The sequence below is a fragment of the Triturus cristatus genome, chromosome 9 (genome assembly GCF_964204655.1).
Source record: "Triturus cristatus chromosome 9, aTriCri1.1, whole genome shotgun sequence".
In the NCBI taxonomy this organism is placed as follows: Eukaryota; Metazoa; Chordata; class Amphibia; order Caudata; family Salamandridae; genus Triturus; species Triturus cristatus.
In genome coordinates this window covers 379347805-379366599 of record NC_140592.1, presented here as the reverse complement: position 1 = coordinate 379366599, position 18795 = coordinate 379347805, and the positions used below count along the sequence as shown (strand labels likewise).

Genomic DNA, 18795 nt, shown 5'->3' with positions numbered 1-18795 from the left:
TGTGCAGCTGCCACCAATATATATATATAAAAAAAAAGCATTCCGGAGTACTACAGATTGTCTTTGGATCCTACCCCAGATGTTGTCTCATCTGAATGCAGCCTAGTATGCAACGTGCGCTATATCACCAATTAGGTGATGGCTATTCAGGCTGTTATCAGGGATCAAAGTGCAGTGTTCTATTTTGGATACCTGTCCCTTAGCTAATTAGTCCAATGCAATACTGTTCTGAATAGTCATACTTTGTATGGAAATCATTTCATCAGTTACATTAAAAAGTGCCAAAATAGTGTGACCAAACATTCTATTAAGGTGGCCAATTTGCAAAGTATTTATGGTAATGCTCGTTGTATGCATTAGGCCGACAAATATCGAATGCTACTTTCAGACCAAGAGCCTCTCATTTTGGACGGAAATAATAAGTGTGCACTGGTCTAATAATTTCATATATTTGATGGTTTTCTAAAGCCAAATAGCAAATTCCTGGAGTAAGAAGAGGCATGCATTTTGCCCACATATAAAATATAGTCCTTTATACACATTCACAATTGGTCTTGACCCTGTAAGAAATGGAAGGTGCTGACAGACCAACACCTACTATTTCCCACCTGCATGTCCCCTTTCTTCAAAATACTTAGTACCGTTGTGCCTTCCCACTATCCTTAAATATGGGTCCAGACTCTCTCTTTTCCTTGGTCTTTCCTTTAAAATGTGACTGTTTTACATCCAGAAGAGTTCCAGAGATCTTGTTCACTATCTAGCAGTACTTCAATATAACAAACATCATAATTGAACTCTAACAACATTTTTTTCTTTATTACCACTGAAAAACTTTAGACATTTTGTGGTTTTACTTGGACATCACAAACTAGCTAGATCATGCTAAAGAAAGCAGGGCATGAGCATAGGGTACTCCCTCTTTGATGCTGGGTATGTAGTGCATGTAGATCTAACAGTTAGAAATGTTCCAAGCATCCTTGTAATCTTGCAGAATAGTTGCATAGTTATTGGCGTAATACTCCTTTTGATGATGTATCTAGTCATTGTCCTTCCGTTTCATGTCATTGGATATTTCAAGTCTGCCGACATCATTTTGTTCTCTTTAAATAGTATTAGCACCAGGATGATGATGATGGTAACAATAATTTGTACAGTTGCAGTAACCCACCGGTGGTACTTTTGAACTTGGTTCGTACAAACTATCTTTGCAGAGAGGTCACCAGTAGGTTTCACACTCTGATCCCACCCTTATCTGATTGTTCTGTAGCCAGTGACACTGCGAGTAATACCTGAGATGGAGTGGGGTGATTCAATGGTCTGTGTCACCAGTAGAGCCCCTTCCTCTTTCAAAGGGGCCGGGTATACCTTTGTGGTGTGTGAATCATGGATCCAAAATGGCAGCCCAGCACATTTGATTGCTGTGTTTGTCAATAGTACCTGATAAGGTCCTTTCCAGCTGGGCTGCAGATAGTTAATCCACTGCTGGACCTTAACATAACCTAGTCACCTGGCTGTGTTATAACACACTGCTGTTCTTAGTTCTGAAAAGTAATTGTGGACCTTGTGGTTTAGGCGATGTAAAATCCTTGTTAGGTGTTGGTAGTAGTTCATGATGATTCAACACTGTGGGGCAATTGGGGGTCTCACTGGTGTGACCATGGGATGGCCTAATAATAATCTCAGGAGTGGTCAGGGTCGTGACTCCATCATCGGCTTTATCCGATTTTTCAACATCGAAACCATAAAAGAACATCATCAAAATACTTATTTCTTTTAATTAACAATATTATCTATAAAACCACCTCATCAATTTCATATAAAACAATTACAATTAGCTGAAAGTTAAAAACATACAATTCATAGGTTTCCTAATGCTCTTCCCACTCTAACTGAAAGAGGCGACAGAGTGACAAGTCTTGACATCTGGTAGGAGCTGCAAGTACAAAAGTGCTGGTCTGACCTGTTTAAAAATGAACATCTTCAATATAGGGTTGATAAAAATGTTCCTTATGGCACTCACTATACATTGTGCAAAACATGAAAAAGTGCAAGGTGTCCTGTCGAGAGACATGATCGCAACGACATGGGCAAATGTTGGAGTCTTTAATCCACCCTTTTGGTATTATTAGTAGATAGTGAAAAAGATTCAACGTGAACCTGGTCAGGTGGTATCTTTGAAAGTTAGATGGTACCAAACCTAGATAAGGCTCAGTTGACAATGTGGGTTGAATCATAACAGAATGGCTAACTGTCTTTCAACAAGGCCCCTGCTTCTCACTCTGGTGGTTTCCACTGAACAGACTTTCTTGGTCCAGGTCACATCTACCTTGGTGATCTTACTTGTTTGGTTAAATAACTCTGGATGACCGAGCACCTACAATTGTCCTCTTTTCTGCCCAATAACATAATCGCTATGACCTTTTGCACATATTCGCATGCGTGACAATGTTGGATTTGTTTTGCTGAAACTGCTTTGCTTATACATCTAGCTTTGCGCAATATTATCATGATGCCTCGAACACAGAGTACAAGGCCTTTAAGCAAGATGTACAAATGTAGTTTATCTTCATCTATGGGACAACAGGGCTATCTGCATATTCATAGCAACGCATATCTGCGTGTACATCGCAAGGATGATTTTTTATTATAAATAAAATAGCATTTCCGGGGGTTGGCAGAGGAGACACTTCCGCTTACATCGAAAGGTCCTTCATGCTGAGGCTTCGCCAAGCAGTTGCCTGACTACCTGACTTCTCCGTGAGGGGTGTCCAGTTGGTCACCAAGACTTGGGTCCTACATTCTTTCACACCAGTTAATGGGGTTGGTTCATCCCTTGGGGGTATTTTTGGCTCTACACCTACATATACTCTAGACATACAGAGTAGGAATTGTACAGTAGGAGTGCGTCTGATTACCGCTTTGTAGTATATGCCTGCATATATACACTGAGCACCATGGTGGAACTGTATCTGCTATTTACTCTGTGTGCTTGTAATCGCTTTCATCTGCTTCTGTCTACAGATTATCGCACCTCATGTATTCTATACAAGAATAACGTTGGTTCAGTAAATTATTGAAAACGTCCCATTGTGTATTCTCTGTATATTTCTCTGAGAACAAGAGAGCACAAATGACTGAGCGGTAGGTTCTGATCCGTTACCACGATCCTGGAGGGGTCAGGGTTGTCCTGTTCAGTGGTTGCTAGAAACCATTTGCTCCCTGTTTCGGTTTTAGTGGGCTTATGGTGGCACTGTGAGCTAGCTAGTTTCTAGGCCAACATATACTTTGTGGTGCTTGGAATCAGTCTGGGCACATCACTCAAAGTTTGTTGTCCACAAACATGCAGGTCCTACGAATTAGTGCCAACTACATGACATGGTGCCCAACGTTGGTTGGGTTCTTTTACGGATAAACCTGAGTAGTTCAATCGTGCCTTCTCAGACTCCTCCTCATCTCAAACCAGGGACGTCCATGGTGGTAGGAAAATCCACCTCCGCTGAGTAGGTAAAAGCCTATGTATTGGCTGTAGTTTGTTCAAGCTTGAAGAATAAAAAACTTCCACATTGGAAGAAAAAAGGAAATTAGTAAATAAATTATGGAGATAGGGTAACACAAACATTTAAAAACAATGGCTGATGAGGAAGGGGAATTAAACATAGCAGAGAACTACAGACAAGCAGTTACTCTAGTTATTAAACTTTGGTCTCCCGGCTACGGGTGGAAAAGTTACTTTCGTGGTTGAGGCACACGAAGCATTCAAGACAGAGGCATTCTATTCCTGGGTTAAATTCCCAGCTGCAATTGATCGTACACAAATGTTTCTTACCTACTTGGAGAATGAAACACCAGAGGAATACCCTCCATATGAAGACCTAGAAATTCCTCTCTTACCAAGAGCATAATAATTGGTTTAATGGCGCCCTCCCCCCACACTACAGGAAACGTGAGACTGTTCGCTCAGCAGAGAATGAGTGACATGGCCTGTCTTGCCGCATACACACCGCATCCTGACAATTTAACTGCAGCAGAAATGCGTACACTATACAGAGATTTAGCGAAAATATATATAAATCTCACACAGTTCATAATACGAAAACTCAAAGTTAACACTGTGTGGGCTTTTCAACCAGAATTGGCTACCATGGGAATCAGCCCATAAATACTGAATGCTGTTATTGGAAAGATTCCCACCAGTCGGAAGCAAATTCCGTTCTGGATAGCACAAAAAACACAAGCCAGCTTAAAGCAGCATTTTCCCATACGGGCCCGCAAGAAAAACACTGACTATTTGCAAGCCGATGGGGATGGCTCCCCCTAGTGGAAGACTGCACCACTTTGGGTACAGTCTTCACTGCCGTTTATACCAGAACGCTTGGTACCCCTTTACTGGCTGTTTTTACCTGATGTATAGAAGCAGCTTATGAATGAGTATGGGGCAGCACCTGCGCTGGACTTGGGGATGAAAATGATGGGCAATGTTTCTGCACTATCCATCATTATGATAAATAACATAAAAGGGGAGGCAGCTGTGTTAGCTTAACGCCTATGCCTGAGGAATTTCACTCCTGCACAACAGGAACAAGAATTGCCAAAGATTATCGAAGAAACCTATGCTACCTTAGGCAGAGATAATTTGGGATCCCGACCTGGGAAACCACAATTTAAGATTCATTCTGAAAAGGATGACTCTAAGCAAGCTTCCAACTCTTCGACTAAGAAGAAGTGGAATAATAAACAAAAAAATAAAGACAAGATACTTTCGCAGGCATCTTCTCAGCAGGAAGCCACTGAAAAAAAAATAATCTTAGAAACCGTGATAACATTTGGAAGCCTGACTGGTATTGGGATTCCGATCCACATTACTCTTGTTCCTTTCAGGAGTCATCTGATACACATTCGGAGAGAGTGGAAGATTGGAAGACCATGTGAAGCCGAAGAAGGATTCACAACACTCATCTGACTACATCATTAATAAAGAAGAAAAATTACAGAATAATAAACCTCAATTTAAGAAGAATGTAGCCGGAATTAAAATAAGGCATCCCTAGACTACTGAGGACTCTGTTTCTGAACGGGGAATGGGCAGGGACGATGCTGGACAGCGCGGCAGATGGATTATCTGGCGGCAGTAGCGCAGAGTGACATATCTAGGTGGATGTATTTAAGAAAATACTTTTTAGATTTATATGAGAATTTTCAAGGCCAAACAAATGATTGCCTTGTTAGTTTTTCTTTCAACAGATAATTTTAGTATCCAATTATATTATTCCTTACTTCAAAATCACAGAAAACATATGAAATATAAATCATTTGTGCAAAAATGTATGAAGAACTATATAAAAAACTAGAACAAAAGCGGGTGTATATTGGAAAAATATTCATTCTTTATCTTTAAATTAGGGTACTTAAAATACAGACAATGTAACAAGAAGGGAACAGTATACAATTCAAAGCCTTCACTGTAACAATTGCCAACACTTACTTCTTGACAAAGATTAAACAGATTACAGAAGATAAAGCGTAGGTCGACGTTTCTGTCTCTATTTTTGCATTAATGAGACCATCTTCAGGACTGATATGTATTTAAATTGATGACCCCTATTGTAAAGTAGAACAAAAAATAATTGCGATACAAAATTTTTACATAGATTAAAAACATATATATTACATTATATCACCCACATTTTTTTGCACAAAAAGAAATGTTAATAATTTACAAATGATTTAAACAATCACAATATAATCTATATCTGATCTTAAGTTGAACATTCTGAACAACAAATTAATGTAATTTATCATATATTTTATTTATAACAGTTTCATCTCCTTGTTATTATTGTTAAATCTATGACCCCTTATTTTTTAAATAGAGAGGAAAATTATGTATTGTTTCATATCGGTCCTCCTAGTTTAATTTTTCAAACACCATCGATTATATTCTAAAACTCTATAGAGTGGTAAGGAACATCCATTTAGAATAATATGTGTTTTAGCAAAAAGTGCGAGTAACTTTACTCAGCACAGACTGTAATAAAAAATAAAAGCAAAAATAATTTACCTTTAATGATACCAAAGGTTAAATTGCTGGATTGATTCAATTTCACAATTTTATAAAGGGCTTGTATTAACCAGTGCGTCAATCTGTTGAAACACAAATCAGGCGCAGTAGGTTTATGGTGAAGTAATTGTTACAAATTATTGTGTCACACTTCTAGATCTAACAGGTTTAAAATACCGCGCATTTAAAAGAGTTTTTAATTAACATATATTTAATCATAGGGATGTTAGTAAATCTAAATTCAATTAAGAATGTAGTATAACGGCAGTGGAGAACAATTTACCTTGGTTAAATAAAGAGACACAGTGTTCCACAGTAAAAACTGTAACAGTTCAATTCCTCTGCGTGATTTGTTGGCTTCTAATGACCAAACAGTTGGGTGGTACCAATCTATTGAAATAAACATCAAACGTGATGTATTAAAGTAAACATCAAACGTGATGTATTCAAATTAAACAAACGTTTACTGGATACATTGACGCAATTCCATATGTATTGCAACAAACATCGAGCGCAAGATGTTAAAATAAACAGTACGCACGATGTATAAGCAAATAGATTGTAAGGTCTCTAGAATGGTTTCAAAAGACCTTTACCTCTGGTAATTCTGTACGTATAGGCTAGACGGTGTACAGATTGTAAAAACAATATAACTACGCCTATCAGAATTTTAAATATCGTATGGAGCGTGAAATAGTGCTGGATTCATTGACGCACCCCTATGCATATTCCAGCAAACATCAAGCGCGAAATGTTGAAATAACCAACCAACACGAGTGATGTATCGACAAATACTTTGTAGCGTCTCTAAAATTATTGAAAAGGACCTTTGCCTGTAGTACTTCTCTATAAGTAGGCTCGAAGGTATTCAAATCGCAAAAGCAATATAACTGCGCCTATCGAAATTTTAAATATCGTACAGTGCTCGAGATAATGTTGAATATATTGATGTACCCCTACGTCTATTACATCAAACATCAAGCGTAGAGTGTTGAAATAAACAATACGCGCGATGTATAGACAAATATATTATAACGTCTCTGAATATTGTTACAAAAGACCTTTACCTGTGGTACTTCTTTGCGTGTATGGGCTCAAAGGCGTTCGAATTACAAAAGCGATGTCATTGCGCCTATCAAGGTTTTAAATCTCGTTTGGAGCGCGAAAGAGGACTATATTTTCTCTCTTCGTAATAGTGGCGGCCATTTCTTATTGGTAAAGAAACACCGGATAGAGATATATCACTAAAAAACCATAGGTTTCACACACGTTATAGTTAGGAATTAGCATTTAAAAAACCTTGCAAATTCACTGAAAAAACCATAGGTTTCACACACGTTATAGTTAGGAATTAGCATTTAAAAAACCTTGCAAATTCACTGAAAAAACTATAGGTTTCACACATGTTATAGTTAGGAATTAGCATTTATAAAACCTTGCAAATTCACTGAAAAAACCATAGGTTTCACACATGTTATAGTTAGCTGGACATTTCACTCGTACAAAACCATTGAAATTCCACCGTTATAGTTAGTTCAGCTAACTATAACTCGCGCGACCGCAATCCACTGCTGATGACGTCACATATTACATCACTCATGACATGGTCAGTGACATCACTGATGACATCACTGATGACATCATCCTTGTGTAAGAGTGGCAGACCTCCTCTTATCCTAATACACACATTGAAAAATACAAACTAAAGTTTTGAAAACTATAGAGATACCAATACCAGTTAGAACAACCTATTCAGTAATTCCAAAATCTACATACGCATCCACTCATTCAACACTTCTATATAGTCACTCATACATGTACTCGGTCATCATATGTACTCATACACCTATACATCCTGTTACACACCTACACTCATACATAGTTACTCACACATGCAAATAAACATCCATTTACTTGCATATACAGCTATACACACACCACTATACTTACTTCTACAGAAACGTACACATATTTACTCTCTTAAACAATCACTTATAGAAACACATACTTATTTATACAGGAACTCTTCCAATCTCTCACTCTCATATATCCTCCCTTATATACATCAATACTCACATATACTAGTTTAAAACATATGGACTTACTCATAAAGACACTATTGAGACAGTCATTCACTCTCTTACTCACCCATACACACACTCATCCACCCATACTGTCCTGCTCACATACTGTCTTCAAAACACATACAAACAGTGAGTCGCTCATTCATGCATCTATACGCGAAGTAACATCCCCCACTGAACCATACAGACACTCATACTGATACTCTAAAAACGAACTAATAACCCATATACACACTCATGTAGCTACTCACCAACCCATGCAGCCACTTATACACAAAGTGAGACACTGATACAGATATTTAAATATTTAAACATTACTCACTAATACTTGTATTCACTAAGATTCTGTTAATAAGTCAGTTATACAATTAATTTTTCCAAAAAAATCATCCATTTAGACACTTATTTACCCATTTATTCTTCCATTAACCTTTAGATATACATATATAAAAAATATTTATTTTTCAGAAAGACACATATTCACTGGATGATGTCATCAGTGATGTCATGAGTGATGTCACTGACCATGTCATGAGTGATGTAATATGTGACGTCATCAGCAGTGGATTGCGGTCGCGCGAGTTATAGTTAGCTGAACTAACTATAACGGGGGAATTTCAATGGTTTTGTACGAGTGAAATATCCACCTAACTATAACATGTGTGAAACCTATGTTTTTTTCAGTGAATTTGCAAGGTTTTTTAAATGCTAATTCCTAACTATAACATGTGTGAGACCTATGGTTTTTTCAGTGAATTTGCAAGGTTTTGTAAATGCTAATTCCTAACTATAACGTGTGTGAAACCTATGGTTTTTTTGGTGAATTTGCAAGGTTTTTTAAATGCTAATTTATGTATGTATTATATTTTTTATATATTTATTTTACAATAAACTACCTATGTGTATATAGTTATAGATTGACTGTATTCTGTAATATGGAATGGCTAAGCTCTTTTTTTTTTGAATTTGGATAAAGTTGAACAGCATAGTTAATATCTTCTATAAACTTATAAACAGTTTAAAATGTTTTTTTTTTCCACAGTGCGCGCACCGGCATTTTTATTTTATTAAACGAAATGTTGTTTTTTTGATTTACGAAGTCCTTTAGGGACCCCCTGAGAAGGTCTAGGGGGTCAGGGAGTGTCTTCCCTGCCTCCTTTTCATGTTTTAGAAATCGGGTTAAAAGTAATTAATTTCCCCCCTTCTGTTGCATCTCCGACGATCTTGTGGGAGGCATATAAAACGGTCCTCCGGGATCAAGCGCTCCGAATAATAGCAGCGCATAAGCGAGGGACGCTGGCAGAGCTGCAGACGCTCGAGCTGGAGCTGCATTCGGCGGAGGAGGACCAGGCTCGAGACCCCTCACCGGAGTCGGCCTCGGTCTTGCAAACCGCACAGGCCAAATATAGGACGCACCTCACGGAGCACACGAAGCAACAGCTGTTAGCCACGCGGCACAAGATATATGATTTGGGGGATAAGACGGGGAGGCTCCTGGCGTGGCTGGACAGGCGGGAGGGTGGAACCAGGTGGATAGCGCAACTCAGATCGGGGGACGGCCGGATGCTGACGGACCCGAACGCGATAGTGGGAGGCCTTGCGAGTCACTTCCAGCAGGTCTACTCCTCCACCTCTTCAATGACGGAGGAGGAAGCGGGGACGTATGTGCGAGATTTGGCGATGCCCCGGCTATCCCCCGAGGCGGTGAAAGTCTTGGAGGCTGACATCACGCCAGAGGAGGTACAAACGGCCATCGTCGCGCTGCAATCGGGTAAGGCGGTGGGACCAAATGGCATACCGGTCGAGCTCTATAAGCGAACAGCCGGGACGGTTGCCCCTCGTTTGCTTAACATGTTTACAGATAGTCTCCACGTGGGCATACTCCCGCAGGACCAGCGAACAGCCACCATAATGGCTATACTGAAACCCGGCAAACCTGCCTCGGAGTGTAACTCCTATCGTCCCATATCGCTGTTGAACGCGGAGGCGAAGGTCCTCGCGAAACTCCTAGCTTCCAGACTGACACCGCATTTGCCGAACATTATACACCCTGACCAATCTGGTTTTATGCCCGGTAGGAGCACGCCCCATAATTTGCGGCGCTTGCACGGAGTTCTGGCCCGAGTGGAGCGATTGAGGGAACCAGCGGTGCTGCTCTCGTTGGATGCACGCATGGCCTTTGACATGGTTGAGTGGCCGTTCCTCTTTGCGGTTTTATCGCACTTGGGCTTTGGGCCCAAATTTTGTGCTTGGGTCCGGCTTCTCTATACTAAACCCATGGCCCATGTGACCGCTAACGGGCACATGTCAGAGGATTTTTCCCTGACGCGTGGCACTCGCCAGGGATGCCCCTTGTCACCCCTGCTCTTCGCCCTGGCGCTGGAGCCCTTGGCGGCGTGGATCCGCTGGGAGCCATGCATACGGGGACTTAAGTGGACGAATGACTGGGAAGACCGCATCTCCCTCTACGCGGACGATGTACTGCTCTATCTGTCTTCCCCGAGGCGCTCAATCCTCACTATACTCAACATCGCAGGATCTTCGGGAGAGCATCCGGCTATACTATCAACTGGTCAAAATCGGTGATGTATGTGCTGCGCGGCCCCTCTCCGCGGCTCCCCGCAGACTGTCCATTACTGACGGCGACGGGATCGTTCAAGTATCTGGGCATCCACGTTACTACAAACCCTGCGGACTTTCAAAAACTAAATCTGCAACCCCCACTGGACCGGCTAAAGTGCGATGCACGGCACTGGGGGACGCTGCCGCTTACGTTGTTGGGGAAAGCTGCCCTATTTAAAATGATGGCCCTACCCCGATTCGTTTATATACTGGAAAATACACCATATCGCATACCACCGGAATACTTCCGCGCAATAGCGGCGCAGGTCTCTACCCTCATGTGGGGCAGCAGACCACCGCGTATAGCGCAGTCCAAATTAACTCGTGGATGGTACGACGGAGGGATAGCGCTTCCAGATATTCAACTCTATTACTGGGCAGCGCAGCTGAAAGTGATCAATCATTGGCTCCATGCCCCGCGTACAGACCCAGCGCTCAAAGCGGATAGAGACCAACTGGGAGAGCGAGGGGTGTTGACGCCCCTGTACGATGGTAAGCGGGCTCACACGCTCATCGGCCCCCTTAGACAGACGGTTGCCATTTGGCATGCGGCGCAGGCCAAGTTGGGGTGGCGCGGGGTCTTGACCAAGCTCACACCTCTGTGGGACACAAAACAGCTGGGGAAGCTCCGAAACAGTAGGGGCTTTGATAACTGGGACAATATCGGGATCTCTACGATAGGCGACATGTGGCACAGGGGTGACATCATTACATTTGAGCGTCTCCAGCAGCAATATGAGCTGGCGCCCTCCGAGTGGTTCCGCTACACGCAAATCAAGCACGCCTTGCTGGCGAGATTATCGCCGGGTGAGACGATACCGGAGGCGTCGCCCTTGGAGGACCGGTTATTAACGGACTATATGCCAAAAAGGGCCACATCGTTTACATATCGTAAGCTGGTTAATAACCTGCCAGACCCTATGGGCCCTCTCCGTGCGAAGTGGTCCCGTGATGTGGGGGAATTCGACGACCCCGAGTGGCGGGAGGCGTTGGCTTCACCACGTGAGGCAGGTATATCATCGAGGCTCCGGTTAGTACAGCTCCGTATCCTGCACCGCTCCTACTACACCCGGCATACTCTTCATAGTATAGGTAGTGCGCCGCATCCGTTCTGTTTGCGCGGTTGCGGGGAGGTGGGTAGCTTCTTCCACACCATATGGGACTGCCCCGTACTCCCAAGACTACTGGAAGCAGGTGATGCACACGCTGTCACAGTCAGGGGGAGTCTCGCTGGTACCAGAACCTAGACGCTGCCTGTTGAACATATGGGAACCTGACGACCTCTCGCGCCCGGCACAGAGCTGGGCCACGCTGGGGATGATGATAGCCAAGCGCAACATAGCTCAAAAATGGGGGACGGGAGAATTGCCGAGGCTCACAGCATGGGGGGCGGACATGGATGAGGCCATGTTTGCCGAGCGATCAGCCTTTGTTAGACGGGGCTGCTCGCGCAAATGGAGTAAAGTATGGGGGGCGTGGAATGCCTACAGAGGGGGCATCTGTGACCCGCCCTCAGATTCAGAAGACGATGCCTCGGACTCAGACTGACGCAGGAGGGCCTAGAGGTATAGGTGCGAAGTGGTGGGTATCGAAGATGGGTATTGTGGCGAAACTGTTGCCTGCAAATTTGTCTCTGTTGGTGGCTGATGTACTGCTCAGCCTTATGAACAACTGCCTGTATGATTGCTGTGTTGTATTGCTGTTACTTCATAAAATAAAAACAAATTTAAAAAAAGTAATTAATTTCTGATGCGTGCGTGCACCGTGCGCGCATGCGTGTGAGCACCGTGCGCGCACGGCAAGTCATGTGATTACGAAACAACACTTTTCATTGGTTCATAGTAGTTTCTGTTCCAGAATCTTCAAACACCACACCCACTCCCCTCACTATTTCTTCTTATTTCCAAGGAGCTGAACAGCTATTCTACTTGAAAATGGCAGAACAGCAGTCTACTTCAGAGAGTGAGGAGGAGACCTTTGTGGTACCACCAAGGCACACCAAACAAAAAGACTCTTTCATCTGGAAATTCTTCACCTTTCCAGAGGGCCAAAAGAAGGTCAATGCCCCGAAGGTGACATGCACTATTTGTGGAACTGTGTTATCCAGAGGAGATCCCAACAAGAAATACTCTTAGTATTTATTCAATGTTGAGACACTTCAAGACAGTGCATCCTGTACCTTATGCTCGAGAGTCAACTAGAGCCCTAAGAGACAACCCTCCACCTGCTCAGCCGAGCACATCATCTGCGGCCGCAGATTCTCCGTGTACCAGGTCACTGGACATCCGCCCACTTTTCCAGAAGGTGCACATACATTGTAATGTGTGCAATGCTGTTCTTTGCTACGGTGAGAGCAGTATTAACTTGATCGAAAACAAAATACAGCAGCACACATGCTCCAGCCCATAATTTTTTTCATTTATTGTTTTTGTTCCTGTTGATCAGTTTTTCATTACCAGTTTATTTTTTTTTTGGGTGCTCTAAAAAAAATACAAAATTGTTAAACTATAAAAAAAAAAAATACAAAACAAAAAAACCAGTTATTTTCAGAACTCACTTCACTTCTCCAAGAAGAGCTATATTCCTAATATACTGTGTTGTAATTTTTTTAATGAATTTCTTGCCGCCGTGCACGCACCGTGCGCGCACCGCGCAATATTTATAAAACTTTTCTTTTTTTTTTTTTTGGGACCTTAGGGGTCTTTCATGGTCCCCCCTGAGAAGGCCTAGGGGGTCAGGGACTCTCTACCCTGCCCCCTTTTCACGTTCTCCACTTGTGTTTTTTGCTCTCTTCTGCCTCTAAAACTCAAAATGGCGGCTGGGGGTGCGCGCACCGTGCGCGCACGCCGCGATTTTTTTGAAAAAAAATAAAATGTTTTTTTCACCCTTCGGGGTCCTTCAGGGACCCCCTCACAAAGGCTAGGGGGTCAGAAACTCTCTACCCTGCACCCTTTTCACGTTCTCCACCTTTCTTTTTTACTGTCACACACAAAATGGTGTCCGACACTTCCTGATTTCGACCGATTGGAATGTTGACTGACATCTAACCACCAATCAGAATTACGCTCGCGGACATTTGGTGTGCGCACGGCGCGCGCATATAGATATTTATGTACTTTTAACTGCAATTTTCTCAGGAACTACTGAACAGATTGACACCATATATGCAAAAGGCACATGCCTGACCTGAGGACTACCTCTTTGCCAAATTTAAAGTAATTCTGTTCAGCCGTTCGGGCTGTACCTTCGACTAAAGGTCTTTTGGGAAAATGCATGGGGAAAGCGCGTTTTGGGACCCCCCTTTTTTCTCAGCCCCCGCTTGACTAATCACCCCGAGACTTTCAGGGTAGGAGCTGAGCGGAGCGCCCCATTAGTTTTGAAAATTTCACGAAGATAAGTCAACCGGCGCCAAAGTTATTCAAAATAAAATTTTCAGATTTCCTATGGGAACTCGGTCCTAACTATAACTATCTACTGGCGACCGCCAGTAGATAATAAAAATTATAATATATATACATAACGCAAGGGTTGCCCTGTTGGAGTGCCACAACACGGAAAGGTTACCGCACAAATGCCGCCGGTGGCCTCTCAAGCCTGCTACACATCATTCCTTGTGCTTGCCAAACGCGTTTCGGGCGTCGTCCCGCCCTTGATCACTGGCTGTGTCACGGAGATAAGCTGCAGGTCATGCACACATGTTTTCACGTATTTTTATTGATTCAACAAGTCCCGCCCCTGGTGGGGCTTTGGCAGAGCATTGTGGATCTTGCAGTGAAGGCTTTGAATTGTATACTATTCCCTTCTTGTTACATTGTCTGTATTTTAAGTACCCTAATTTAAAGATAGAGTGAATATTTTTCCAATATACACCCGCTTTTGTTCTAGTTTTTTTATATAGTTCTTCATATATTTTTGCACAAATGATTTATATTTCATGTTTTCTGTGATTTAGACGTAAGAAATAATATAATTGGATACTAAAATTATCTGTTGAAAGAAATTAACTAACAAGGCAATCATTTGTTTGGCCTTAAATTCTCATATAAATCTAAAGTATTTTCTTAAATAAATCCCTTGAAGGCACACTTACCTTATCATTCACTTTGCCCGAGCCCTCAAGGGTTTTTTGGGTTGCCCATTTTTCCATCACATATCAAGGTGGAAACACCTGATACTAGGGTAAGTGTTGCCCATCGTTTATTCAAAATTGCCCTCCGATTGGAAGGGAACAAACCCAGAAACATCAGGGCTCTGTTTTGGGAGAACTTGACATATGGTTACGATATTCTCTTGGCTGACAAAGATTGGCCACCTGAGTTAGCAATGGAATGCCCAAAGAGGGAAACAGTAATTTTACCTGCCTTTTTTTACCTTGTTCCAGAATCAGTTAAACATTCATACGCCAAGGAGTGGGCGTTAACGCTTTCTTCTGGGTTATACCACAGTCATGTTGGGTGGAATGATGAGTCACCTCATCATGAGATCCTGTTGAAAACCACTCCTCAACCCCAGAGACCATGCCCAGTTAAACATGAGGCCAAGAAACACGTTGGGGACAGCCTAGACCAATTTGAATTACAAGGTGTAATAGAAAATGGCACCTCATCAATGAATAATCCCTTGTTTCCGGTAATGAAAGCAGACAATTCATACCGTCTGGTATTAGACTACAGACATTTACACACATCTGCTTGCATATCCGCAGTACAAAACGCAAATAGTACCGCACTAATGAATAACATTGTGCGAAACAAATACAAAGCCACTTTAGTGATCTCGGATGGATTTTTCTGCCAAAAACAAATGCCTGAAAGCAGATATTTGACAGCATTAGCCTCACGGAGGCAATTTTGTCATTTTCCTCAAGTGTATAGGAATAGCCCTGGGCTGTTTTCAGCTTTTGATGAGGAGGAATTGTCCTATGTGGATGATATCTAGCTGATCCATGGTGAATTAATGGAATACTTGGTGAGAGAGATATTCCTGTTTATTTTTAACTTTGTCAGTATATAATTTTACTATAATTTATTTAATTTGTAGTGAAGTGAATACGACGCTTCTTGTGAAGTTACTTAAAACCATTACAATATAAAACTTTTGAAAGACTTGTTCTACAAACGACAAAATCAATGGGGTCTTGCAATACCCTCTAGTGTGCCTGTCACATTGTGCCAGAAGGTAGAACTCACAGTGTACAGTTGACCTTGGTTAAAATAGGAATGGTTGAAATCCACTACAAATTGAATTAGTTACATAGCAGTAATTAAAACTCAATTACAGAGGGATCTGGCTTAACACTGCCTAATGTCCGTAGTGCAGGATCTAAGAGTTGTCAATCTGCGGTCATCTCTGTGGTTTGTTGTGTGTTTTTAAGTAGGTCCTGCACTACTTTAAAAAGTTTGCCTATTCTTGCCAGTACAAGGGCAGCCATTATACTAAAAATCCAGTTCATTGCGTTGTTAAATGTTCTTATGCCATGAAATAAAATGAGTGGCTTTAATAGTATTCGCAGAGAGTTGAGCAACTTTGGGCAACAGCGAAATAAGTGTATAAAAGTTTCAGATTTGTAGCCGCATAATTCTGAGGTTTGCTCACCTGGACTACAAATTTAATTTCAAGAAAACAAAAATTGCCCATCTCCATGTCCTATTTTTGGAATACGAACTGTCAAGTGAAGGCAAATGCCTGGCGACACACTTTTTAGAAAAATGGGCGTTGCTCCAACCTCCAATGACTAAAAAGATTGCAATCCATTTTAGGACTTTTTAAATTTTGGCCGAACATACATTTTGAACTATGCAGAATGGGTAAAACTATTCTACGACTTGATTAGACCAGACTTCTCAAGCACACATTGGACACAGGAACACAAACATTTTAGGTTCCATACAAGCTGACATGATACCTTAAAAACATTTACACACATGTGGCAACACCACCAACCTGGTGATTGATCTACGTAGTCACTGGACCACCCGGGTACACCTATATCCCATTCAACGAAGGTGATACAGTAACTTTAGAGTACAAATCACACTTGTACACAAAAGCTGAAATGCGTTTTGCACCCACTGAGATTTCTCACAGCGGTACAGACTGCTGTGGTGGGAGAGAGCGAGCACTAGCTGAGGATAAACGCATAATTATCATAACCCTGGTACCGACCTTATAGGCCGTCACCCAAGCAAGTGTTCCAAAAGCCAAAGCTTTACATCCATAATGGATACAGTGGGCTAACTCTCCTACTGCAACAGACGTAGACTACAGATTTGATTCTACCTACAAACTCAAGTGTTTTTGAAGTATGAACAAGAATATCCTCTGCCAAACGGAATAATGCCTCTAGATTGATATGATTACATCATCTACACTGATGGGTCTGCCCAGCCCTTTGTAGGTACTAAGTACCAATATTCCGTAGCATGCGTGATTGTTAAGGTGCACATGCATTATGGCAAGTTTCTTCCTGAGAAAACACACAGGCAGTCCCTAGGGGACTGTACAGCGCAGCTGGCAGGACTCAAAGCCCTGATACTGGCACTGCAGAACACTGATCATGGATTCCCCACACTCGTAGTATGTAATTCGTACTACTGTGTCCAGTCATATAATGAATACCTTCAATACCGGGGTCCGAATGGATTTCGAGAATCCAAGGGTTGCACAAGATGCTTTGGTACAGGTGGTAAAGCTGAAAGAGTGCTTGCTACTGGCTCATGTAATACACACATTGAGTTACCAATGTGTTGGCGTTCACATTGCAGGGAATTCCATGGCTGATGAAGTCCCTAAGTCAACAGTCCGCACTGCTGCCGTTGCTGCAAGTACAACAATAGACAGAGACTTCATGGCGGCAGTCAATGCTGCGCACAACGACACACCTGCCGAAAGGCTTTCCACTCAAGTACTCCTACAAATTAGATGCACAAAACATACCCTATGCTCCGATTCCATGATGGGGAATAGTTCTACCAAACACTGATTGCAAATTGGGGTTAATACTAACTGCACATGATGGTCTGGGTCCAGCACATGCAGGGATTGCTGCTACAGTTTCATTACTGAAGCAGCGCTATTGGTGGCTTGGTCTTACTAAACAGACCAAGGACTTCGTCCTCAAATATGACATCTGCCAGCAGAAGAATGGTTCCACTGGAGCACGTCCACCACAGACACCTCTGTTGATTTCAAACAAGCCTCTGGCTTGCTGTATTTAGATAACCACGGTCCCTTAACATTTTACGGGCCTACAAGTACATCTTGGTAGAAGTGAATTTATGCTCCAGATTCCTGTGGGTATGGCCACCGCGGATTGCTGACACCTGAACTATTATCAAAGACTTGCGAGTCTTCATTGGCACATAAGCAATATGCACACTACATTCCGACCAGGGTCCGGAGTTTAGCTCTCAGGCTTACAAACGAGCCATTGGAAGTTTTGGGGTGATCTTGCTATACTCCTCCCCTATCAATTTAAGGGAAATTCAATAGTCGAGAGGAAAAACCATGTCTTAAAGCAGGCTTTAACAGCGAGGGTATAGGCTCAAGTCGCAGTTGGGTCCATCACCTATATGGGGTCCAGATGGCACTTAAAACATCCCTGGTTGGTTATACTCCCTATGAAATCCGGTTTTACTTGAGAATGTGGGTCCCAGACCTCAACAATGTCTGCACAGTGGTGGCAGATGCACCGTTTGACATCAATGAATGTTCGGCTGTTTTACAGGAACTAAATGAATTCCGGGATGAACAAAGCAACGTCCAAGTAAAAAACACAACCACTGGTGAAGTGAAGGTTGTACAAGCACCGAAGATCGAGGATCTAGTCAGATGAAAAATTGTGGACAAGAGGGCCATCATACAGAGAGCCTATATCTGTCCTGGCTGTACCAGAACTGTACTTCTTCCGCCCCTTGCCGGTCTACTAGACAAAAGGTTTGTCTCCATTTATCTGATCAAACCACACTATGTGGCAGATATTCAATAATTGGCCACGTGGCATCCTTGGTAACCACCACTCTCCTCTCACTA

At 42.4% G+C, this 18795-nt stretch overlaps 1 protein-coding gene across 1 annotated transcript in view; it reads left to right on the top strand.

The window, feature by feature from the left end:
• Window positions 1-18795, top strand: part of ZNF541 (zinc finger protein 541) — a 1112036-nt gene that overhangs the window by 86775 nt on the left and 1006466 nt on the right. The gene's annotated exons all lie outside the window — the stretch shown is intronic.